The sequence below is a fragment of the Rutidosis leptorrhynchoides genome, chromosome 7 (assembly GCF_046630445.1).
Source record: "Rutidosis leptorrhynchoides isolate AG116_Rl617_1_P2 chromosome 7, CSIRO_AGI_Rlap_v1, whole genome shotgun sequence".
Taxonomy (NCBI): Eukaryota; Viridiplantae; Streptophyta; class Magnoliopsida; order Asterales; family Asteraceae; genus Rutidosis; species Rutidosis leptorrhynchoides.
The window spans coordinates 334,150,602-334,161,429 of NC_092339.1; positions in this window are offsets into that span (position 1 = coordinate 334,150,602).

Sequence of the window (10,828 nt, forward strand, 5' to 3'; positions counted from 1 at the left end):
TCCATAAAGATTGTAATTAAAAATTCCTTTGTACAAACTGTTAATGGTGAAAATATTTTAACGGGTAGGTAATACCCAAGGAATATTTAGATTTCACATTAATAAGTTACACTGTACATTCTATCAAATCTAATTCAACAGTCATTTACTATCATATTTACATCCATCGATGCACGTATCCGTTCACCACAGAATAACCATTTTCATTCAATTTCATATTTGGATTTTGACCTATCAGAATCCGACAAGTGGCATAATGAAGAAAACATTGGACAAAATAAAATTTGTTAGAAACAAACAAATTAATTATGAGAAATTTTGTTAAGAATCCACGCTAACTGTTCCTAGCTAACTGTTCCTAGCTAACTGTTAATTCCGTATTACCTTTTATTTATCGCAATTTATTTATCGCATTTTATTTATCGCAATTTTAATTCTCGCAATTTTATTTATCGACATTTAATTTCTGTTATTTATCTTACGCACTTTAAATATCGGGACACGTATACAAGGTTTTGACATATCATATCGACGCATCTATATATATTATTTAGAATAACCATAGACACTCTATATGCAGTAATGCTGGAGTTAGCTATACAGGGTTGAGGTTGATTCTACAATAATATATATAGTTTAAGTTGTGATCGAGTCTGAGACATGTACACGGGTCACGATGCTTATTAATTAATTAGAATATTATATATTAAACTATATATGAATTATTGGACTGTTAATTGTGGACTATCGACTGTGGACTAATAACATTGGACAATTAAAATGAATTAAAATATTGATTATAACATATGAAACTAACCAATTCTTCAAGTTTGCCACTTGATTTCATCTTAAACCTCATTTGTATCTTGACGATTATAATCTACGTTCAAACCTTTCATAATTCTTGAAAACACCTCAATCGAGAAGACGAACCAACCGCACTTCACCTACGGAAGAAAAGATTGATACATATAGTTATGCACTTGGAAAAAAAAAAATCTCGGAAACTGAGTAAACTTTTAACACGTAGCTGTGCTAATTCCTTTAGTGTTATTATAACCCAAAATAACTTTGCAATCCCTTTCCAAATTAGCCAATTTTGTCACAGCTCCAACAAGTCAACTTCGACTTTTCACTCAGATTAGCTTAATATAACCCTGATATATAAGTTTACCTTTCGTCATCGATACCGGAAAACCGTTTATATCTCACTACATTAGCAGTAAACTTACCAGCAGCTTCATTGATCTTTGACTTTATGGAAAGTTATTATATTCATTGAAATTCTATCATCTACTCATCAGCATTTGATAACGAGAATTGCCGTACCAAATACCGAGAATCTGCAATCAGTATTTTGAAATCTCGCAGTATGTCTACATCAACAGTTATATGTAAACATATAACATTTATCTTTTAGAATTATGATCTTCCATTCTGAAATTCTGAAAAGCACCCAGTCTACAAATCAATACCACAAATTCTGAAAAATCTGAATACAGCAGCAAAAACTGTACACGACCTTAACTGTCGAAAGTTTGATGATAATGAATAGTATGTTGGCAAAGCTCAGAAAAGTTAGAACTGGAAACGGATTGAGCAAACCATGAAGGAGGCTGTGGACAAATCACAAAGACTAAACCTGCCTTCAAAGAATCTAAATGATTCAGTATCTGTTGAAGTTATTAACGAATATCTTGCTCCTGACTCTAAACCCTTACGGACAATATTCTTCATCATCCTCTGATATTAGAAATTCTAAGATATCATCGTATCTTTCTTTATTAATATCCTCAATATTTCTGAAGATATCTTCATAAATATTCTTGTCCGATATTCCTTATCTCTCCACTCTATCTGTGCTATATCATAAAAGAAACTATTTTAGTTTCTAAAATTCTGAAAAATTCAAGTTTAAATATGAATGTTTTTGAAGTAGTGTTGGGAACTGATGCATGAGTTAGTATAATATAATGACACTTGATCAACGTGATTATATTACGGTAAGTCATGCTGAGTTTCTAATGAAACGTGATGATTCACAGTACCATCATCATGTGCCATGTTACACGACTCTTACATTCTATCTAATCTCCAAACATATCAAGAATATATCTACTTGATAGTTCTATCTTTTCCTTGAATCCTGGTAATTTAACCAACCAAGATCGTGCTATAACAATCTCTCTCGTAGAACATTAGTCATGTTCATTTGAAATTCCATACCTACGAATTCTGGACCATTACTTGTAGTAATTAGAGTCGAGAAGAGAATAAAAAGGTAAAGAGCTTCGAAATATAAGGGAGGATATAAAGCCCGATAATAAAACATAAATTACAAACCGTGTATATCAATGTTTATCACAATATAAAGACACGGGAGAATTAAAAACACTATAACCCCAAGGTAATAGTAAAAATAAATAAAATCCTCTGGTGGTAAATGAAAAAGAAGAATGACAGATATGAAAGTTAGGAGTATATCAAGAATTAAAACTGGATGAAGCATATTGATTGATGATTTAGAAGAATGAATTAAAATATCGAAATTGGAAGTGATGGGAAATAATGAAACGGAAGAAGTTCATTTATAGTGAAAATACCAGACAGAGCAATCGAGACAGGTGATCGCATTTAATTATAGAGATATTATTTTCCATAAATCCCGAAGAATCAGATCTTATAGATTTCCAAGATTTTCTTTAAATCCTTTGATTTCCGGAAATCAATCGTATCCACGTCAAAAGATATGACGAAACATTATTTAATTCATTTCACCATTTTGCGATAGCTTCACTCGTACTCTTCACAAAATCAAATGGTTTTATCTATATTAATCAATAATGATAAAACTCTCTTTATCAACTCATATTCATAATGAACATATTTTTATTGTTAGCCATGACCACCTTACTCAAATTTCGGGACGAAATTTCTTTAACGGGTAGGTACTGTGACGACCCGGCAATTTCTGACCAAATTTAAACTTAATCTTTGAATGATTTCGACACGATAAGCAAAGTCTGTAATGTTGAGTCTCAAAAAGTTTAAAACCGTTTCATATTTGCAATTGACCATTGACCATTCCCAACGATTCACGAACAATTGTTTATAAACAAATATGTATATATATAAAAACAAGAATATCTAATAATTTGAAATCATAAAATACAATTCAATCATTAGAATTAAAAATGTAAAATAATACAGAATAATTAAGTTGCTATTATATATATATATATATATATATATATATATATATATATATATATATATATATATATATATATACTTAATTAATAATTATATGTGTATTGTATATTGTAAAATGTATAAATATTAAATATTAAATATATGTTATTATTAGATATTACATAATTAATAAATTATAATATTAATATATATGTATGTATTAATTAAAATATAGTTATATTAATATTATTATTATTGTTATTCCTATTCTTATTATTATTAGTATTGTTATTATTATTTATAGCATTTCATTATTAACATACTTATATTTACTAATTAGTAATACTAACATAATAATTCAGATATGAACAAATCTGTTAGACATCTCATCAAATTAATTATACGAATCTATTCAGAGTCAATATGTGTTTTGTTTTTCTTCCCTGTCTTCTCCTCCTGATTGATTCATAATGTCGACACACTAATAATTAAATGAATCCGTGAACGATGTGAATTATTACTAATTAAGATTACTGTGCGCTTTTGACTCCACTCCACTACTTACATAATCCTATATAGACACATATATATGTATGTATCAGCTCCACGAATTAAAAAGAAAGAGAAACCCAAAATCATCTCATTCACATTCGATCAACTGCAACCGAACACCACCTTCATTTTTTTCTCCTCCACGACACCACCCATCCTCACCTTCCTTCGAACCATCTTTCTTCTCTTTTACTACCACTACAATCACGTGATCACCACCATGAGCAACCATCACTAAGAACCATCGATCATGCTTACGTTGATATTGTTTCCCGTTATAACACCAAGACCCAAAATCCATCACAAATAACAACCACCACAACCATGTTATATGCTGTTGTTCCTACTGCTACGCTGAAGCTGCTTTTTGCAGCTGTCAAACGCCACCAAAAATCAACCTAAACCACCTATAACTACCACCCTACAGCACCACTCGAATAACCAACTGTTTTCTGTCTTGATGTTCGAGTAAGATCACCAACAAACAACCATAACCCACTTTCTTTCTATTTGTCTTTGAGTTCTTCATCAATGAATAACACGACATCAATCAACCGCTATTACAAATTGTTTTTTTGTTTTCCTTCATGAACTCATCACCACCACCTACGGCCCAACTTCACAATCACCATCCAACACCCATTAACCTGCTGCTACACTTATACTTTTCTATTTCTTCTGTAAACGAGCACCAACACCATCGTTATATGCTAAACGAAGGGACAAGAGGAAGTAAAGTGACAATTTGGTGTCCTCCTTTTCTTTTGCTTTTAAAAAGTAATAGATACTAATAGTAAGTGGCCTGAGTATCCAAGAAAAAATAAAATAAATAAAAGGCGTGTATACAATATTTTTTTTACGATCCATTTAAATTAAACAAGGAACTGATTCTTTCTTTTTTCTGTGGTGGGCCGATTTCAACAAAACACAACCACTACTTGTTATCAATATGCTTGATTTTAGGAGTTTGATTATGTGTAAACCATTCGGTATTATCCAGCTGGTTCCAATATGTTCAGCGAATTTTTTTTATAAAAGTGAGTCGACTACTTGCGGATGTTAATGAATTGAAAGCCGCTAGATATATTTCAAGTGATACGGGCCTTGTTACATTTTTTTAGTAGGTTTAGGAATATAGACTGTTGGGCCAAATTATAATTTCTGTATTGGGCTGATAAGATGTTAGTGATGGTGATATATAATAATGTTACAACAAGTTTTTCTTTGATGATTATATGATAATAAAGGTCATAATGATGAATGATGATGGTTATTGTGAATATGATAAGGATCGTGAGAATGATGGTGATGACATACGAAAACATAATGAATGATGATGAGGTTGTGATTCAAGAATGATGGTGACCGTGAATGATAAGGTTTTGATGATGATTAATATCAAGATGATTGATGATGATGATGATTAGATGATGTAAATGATTATGATTTGGTTATGATCATGATGATTAGATTGTGATTTTATGTTAGATAAAAGATGATGATTCGGGTTGGGATATGATATGATGAAGATACTAAATGGGTTTTAGGAGAAGAAGAAAGAAGCAGAATACTAAAGGTTAAAATGGTTTAAGGGGAAGGTGGTTACAGAAATGAAAGGATAGAGAAGTGGTTAGGGTGTGTGTTTGTGAAACGAGAGGTCAAGGGTTCGAGACTTGGGGGCGACATTGTTATTTTTGTTAGAGATATAGTTAAGGCTGGAAGGATGGGTTAAATAAAATAAATATGGGGTTTAAACCAAGATCAAACTAGTAGCTCAATGGTTAAGAACATTATCGGGTTAGTGGGAGGTCACGGGTTCAAATCCGGACTTGGGAATTATTTTTAAGGGCTACTCCTTTGAGGTAGAAATTCTATTATTATTATTATTATTATTATTATTATTATTATTATTATTATTATTATTATTATTATTATTATTATTATTATTATTATTATTATTATTATTGTTATTATTATTATTATTATTATTATTATTATCATTTGTATTAATATTAATATAGATTATCATTACTACTATTATTATTAACATTACTTTATCAAATAAATATAATACATAAAAACATATTTTATACATAATTATATTACATCTTGGAATAAACATACTAACATCAATTATATAAAAATTACATATGACAAATCTTGATTACTTATATACATTTTAATATAACTATATGAATAAATATTAATTTTTATATATAGCATATAATTTAAGATAAATAAAATATATATTGGAATTTAGTAAAAATTCTTTATAAACTACAAACAATAAATATATAAATATTATATAATTAATAGTTGAAATTATTTAATTAAAAATACATGTGTTTTAATATTTATATTACTGAAATAGGTTCGTTAATCCGAGGCCAACCCTACATTTGTTCAATACCGTCATATGTATTTTTACTACAAAATACAGTATGGTGAGTTCATTTGATTCCCTTTTACTCTTTACATTTTTGGGACTGAGAATACATGCGCTGTTTCTACAACTGCTTTATTAAATGCTTTTAAAATATATTTTGAACTGCGAATACATGAAATACTTTTATAAATGTTTGACGAGATAGACACAAGCAAAACATTCCTCGAATGAATTATTATGCAGACAGAAGTTCTGCGGATTATTATTGAATTATGTGGACATGATAATTGCCACCATTGAATTATGTGGACATGATAATTGCCACCATTGAATTATGTGGACATGATAATTGCCAACAATTGAAGTGAATGTTATGTATCGAGAGAATGATTTTATACACAGGTTATGTGTATGTTATTTTTTTGCACGAGATATGTGTACGGTTACTAAGATTTATGAAAAATGGATTTCGTACACGAGAAAGGTGTACTGTATTTAAAAGATATCGCATGTACATTACAGGTGGGTGTAGGATTCGGGCCCATTTGTACCATGCAGCATTTAAATCTTGTGGTCTATCAAAATGATGAATTTTATTGTTTTAGGATTAACCTATGAAGTCACCAACCTTTTGGTTGACACTTGAAAGCATGTTTATTCTCAGGTATGAAAGAAATCTTCTGCTGTGCATTTGCTCATTGTAAAGACATTATTTGGAGTCGATTATCGCAATGGAACCAGATGTTAGTGACTTCATCCAGACGGATTAGGACGGGATATGACATACGGAAAGGGGGTTTAAACATTGAGTCGTTAAAAGAGTAAAATTTATGCATTATTGGGTAAACGATGGTGGAGGTTAAAAACTGAAAATAATTCATTTTTGGCCTCCATCATTTGAGTTATGGGCCGGGTGGTGAGCTTGATAGAAGTATATACTGTTGTTAATGGAAATTAATCGATATGCCCTTATTTCCTAAACGTTTTAACGATATGCCCTCAAAATCACGAAGCTGCAAAAATGCCGCTTGACCACGCGCCAAGCACAGTGCGTAGTGTGTGTTCCTTGGTCGTTGATTCTTTTGAACGTGTTGGTTAGTGATCCAATATTAATATTCAAATATTAACCACTTTGTTTTGATGATGACACCAAGTCTTGTGTGCTTAAACCACGTATTGAACAACACAAGTTCACAAGCCTACACTATCTCAAGCAAAAGACCAGTACATAAATGATTAATTTGGTAAAAACTGATATGCGGATGCACCACGGTCGACCGCAGGTCTGACCGTAGATGTCCTGTTCCAACGGCTGCACCATTTTACAAAACTGTTGATCTACGATCAACCTCACGGCCGACTGTGGACCGATCGCAATTTTCTCTGTAACCAAATTCATCCACTTTAAGTTAGACCACCTTGAGACATCTATAATTTACAAAACATTTTTAAACGTACTTATAATAGTTGCCTTCTTTGATTTCAAAAGGGTTTTGAACCAAAAGATGTTAATCTTGATTAATCACACCTAATGACACCTTAATGATGATTTAACTTGAAATAAGATTAAACACACAAGTGTTATATCTTTTTATCTTATTACATAGTGTCATTTAAACATACTAATAATGGTCATTAAAGTCCCAATTAAAGAGGTGCTCTCCCATTAGTTTTTAAGTACCATTGTATGTATGTAAATATAATTAGCTCAAGCTAGTCAAGGTTGTAACAAGGATCATTAAGTTCTAACTAGATTCAAACTAGTTCATTTGAGATGTAACGATGTTCCAAAGAGCAAGACACTTCCATCAAAGGAAAGACAAGTTGGTGAAGACATGTGTATGAGGTTTGGAATGTAGTGATGTATCTTTGTGTTTAGTGCAACTAGTCAAAGTGTTCTCAAACTAGTTCAATGGAATTGTAACAAGGTTCCAATGGGCAAGATACTTCCATCAAAGATGAAGACAAAGGTTTGAAGATTTGGAGAATGAAGTTTGGATGCTAGTGGTTTGTCAAGAGACAAAAATCTGCATTTACCTTTTTTGGTAATCAATGACAAATGGTCAAATATTGAAGACCTTCTTTTTTAATGGACATGTCAACTTTCATGCATATGTTCAAGATCAAAGGGGTAATGGAGTTAACTTCTGTAGTGACCCGAACTTTTCCATGTTTATAAATATTAATTGAGATTGATATTTACATGACTAAATATTTCCAATGTATTAAGCAATCAAACTTGTTAAGACTTGATTAAATGAAATAAGTTTCATATAGACAATTGATTACCCAAGTTGACCGGCGATTCACGAACGTTACAAATTTGTAAAAACTACATGTTGTGGTATATATAGACATATATATATGGTTGACATGAGATTATGATGAGTAAGTATCTCACTAAGTATATTAACAATGTGTGATATACATAAGAAATGAGATTACTAAGTTAAGAAACTCGAAATGATATATATAACGATTATCGTTATGATAACGTCTACTAAATACATATGTATCATATTAAGATATTGATACACTTTATATAACATGATAAAATTATATTTAAATATATCACTAAGTGTGTTAACAATGAACTACATATGTAAAAACAAGACTACTAACTTAATGATTTCGAAACGAGACATATATGCAACGATTATCGTTGTAACGACATTTAAATGTATATATATCATATTAAGATATATTAATATATCATAATATCATGATAATATAATAATTTAACATCTCATTAAATATAATAAATATTGGGTTAACAACATTTAACGAGATCGTTAACTTAAAGGTTTCAAATCAACATTTACATGTAACGACTAACGATGACTTAACGACTCAGTTAAAATGTATATACATGTAGTGTTTTAATATGTATTCATACACTTTTGAAAGACTTCAAGAAACTTATCATAATACTTCTACTTAACAAAAATGCTTACAATTACATCCTCGTTCAGTTTCATCAACAATTCTACTCGTATGCACCTGTATTCGTACTCGTACAATACACAGCTTTTAGATGTATGTACTATTGGTATATACACTCCAATGATCAGCTCTTAGCAGCCCATGTGAGTCACCTAACACATGTGGGAATCATAATTTGGCAACTAGCATGAAATATCTCATAAAATTACAAAAATATGAGTAATCATTCATGACTTATTTACATGAAAACAAGTTACACATCCTTTATATCTAATCCATATACCAACGACCAAAAACACCTACAAACACTTTAATTCTTCAATTTTCTTCATCTAAGTGATCTCTCTCAAGTTCTATCTTCAAGTTCTAAGTGTTCTTCATAAATTCTATAAGTTCTAGTTTCATAAAATCAAGAATACTTCCAAGTTTGCTAGCTTACTTCCAATCTTGTAAAGTGATCATCCAACTTCAAGAAATTTTTCTTATTTACAGTAAGGTATCTTTCTAATACAAGGTAATACTCATATTCAAACTTTGATTCAATTTCTATAACTATAACAATCTTATTTCGAGTGGAAATCTTACTTGAACTTGTTTTCGTGTCATGATTCTGCTTCAAGAACTTTCAAGCCATCCAAGGATCCTTTGAAGCTAGATCCATTTTTCTCATTTCCAGTAGTTTTATCCAGAAAACTTGAGCTAGTAATGATGTTCATAACATCATTCGATTCATACATATAAAGTTATCTTATTCGAAGGTTTAAACTTGAAATCACTAGAACATAGTTTAGTTAATTCTAAACTTGTTCGCAAACAAAAGGTAATCCTTCTAACTTGACTTTTAAAATCAACTAAACACATGTTCTATATCTATATGATATGCTAACTTAATGATTTAAAACCGAAAAACACGAAAAACACCGTAAAACCGGATATACGCCGTTGTAGTAACACCGCGGGCTGTTTTGGGTTAGTTAATTAAAAACTATGATAAATTTTGATTTAAAAGTTGTTCTTCTGGGAAAATGATTTTTCTTATGAACATGAAACTATATCCAAAAATCATGGTTAAACTCAAAGTGGAAGTATGTTTTCCAAAATGGCCATCTAGACGTCGTTCTTTCGACTGAAATGACTACCTTTACAAAAACGACTTGTAGCCTGTAATTCTGACTATAAACTTATAATTTTTCTGTATATATTCATAAACTTAAGTTCAATATGAAACCATAGCAATTGGATTCACTCAAAACGGATTTAAAACGAAGAAGTTATGGGTAAAACAAGATTGGATATTTTTGATCTTTTTAGCTACGGGAAATGTTTAACAAATCTATACAAATCATATCCTAGCTAACTTATATTGTATTATACATGTATTCTAATATATTATATAATCTTGGGATACCATAGACACGTATGCAAATGTTTTGACATATCATATCGACCCATGTATATATATTATTTGGAACAACCATAGACACTCTATATGCTGTAATGTTGGAGTTAGCTATACAGGGTTAAGGTTGATTCCAAAAATATATATACTTTGAGTTGTGATCTAGCCTGAGACGTGTATACACTGGGTCGTGGATTGATTCAAGATAATATATATCGATTTATTTCTGTACAACTAGTTATAGGTTACTAACAAGGACAGCTGACTTAATAAACTTAAAACAGTAAAACATATTAAAAATGTTGTAAATATATTTTGAACATACTTTGATATATATGTACATATTTGTTATAGGT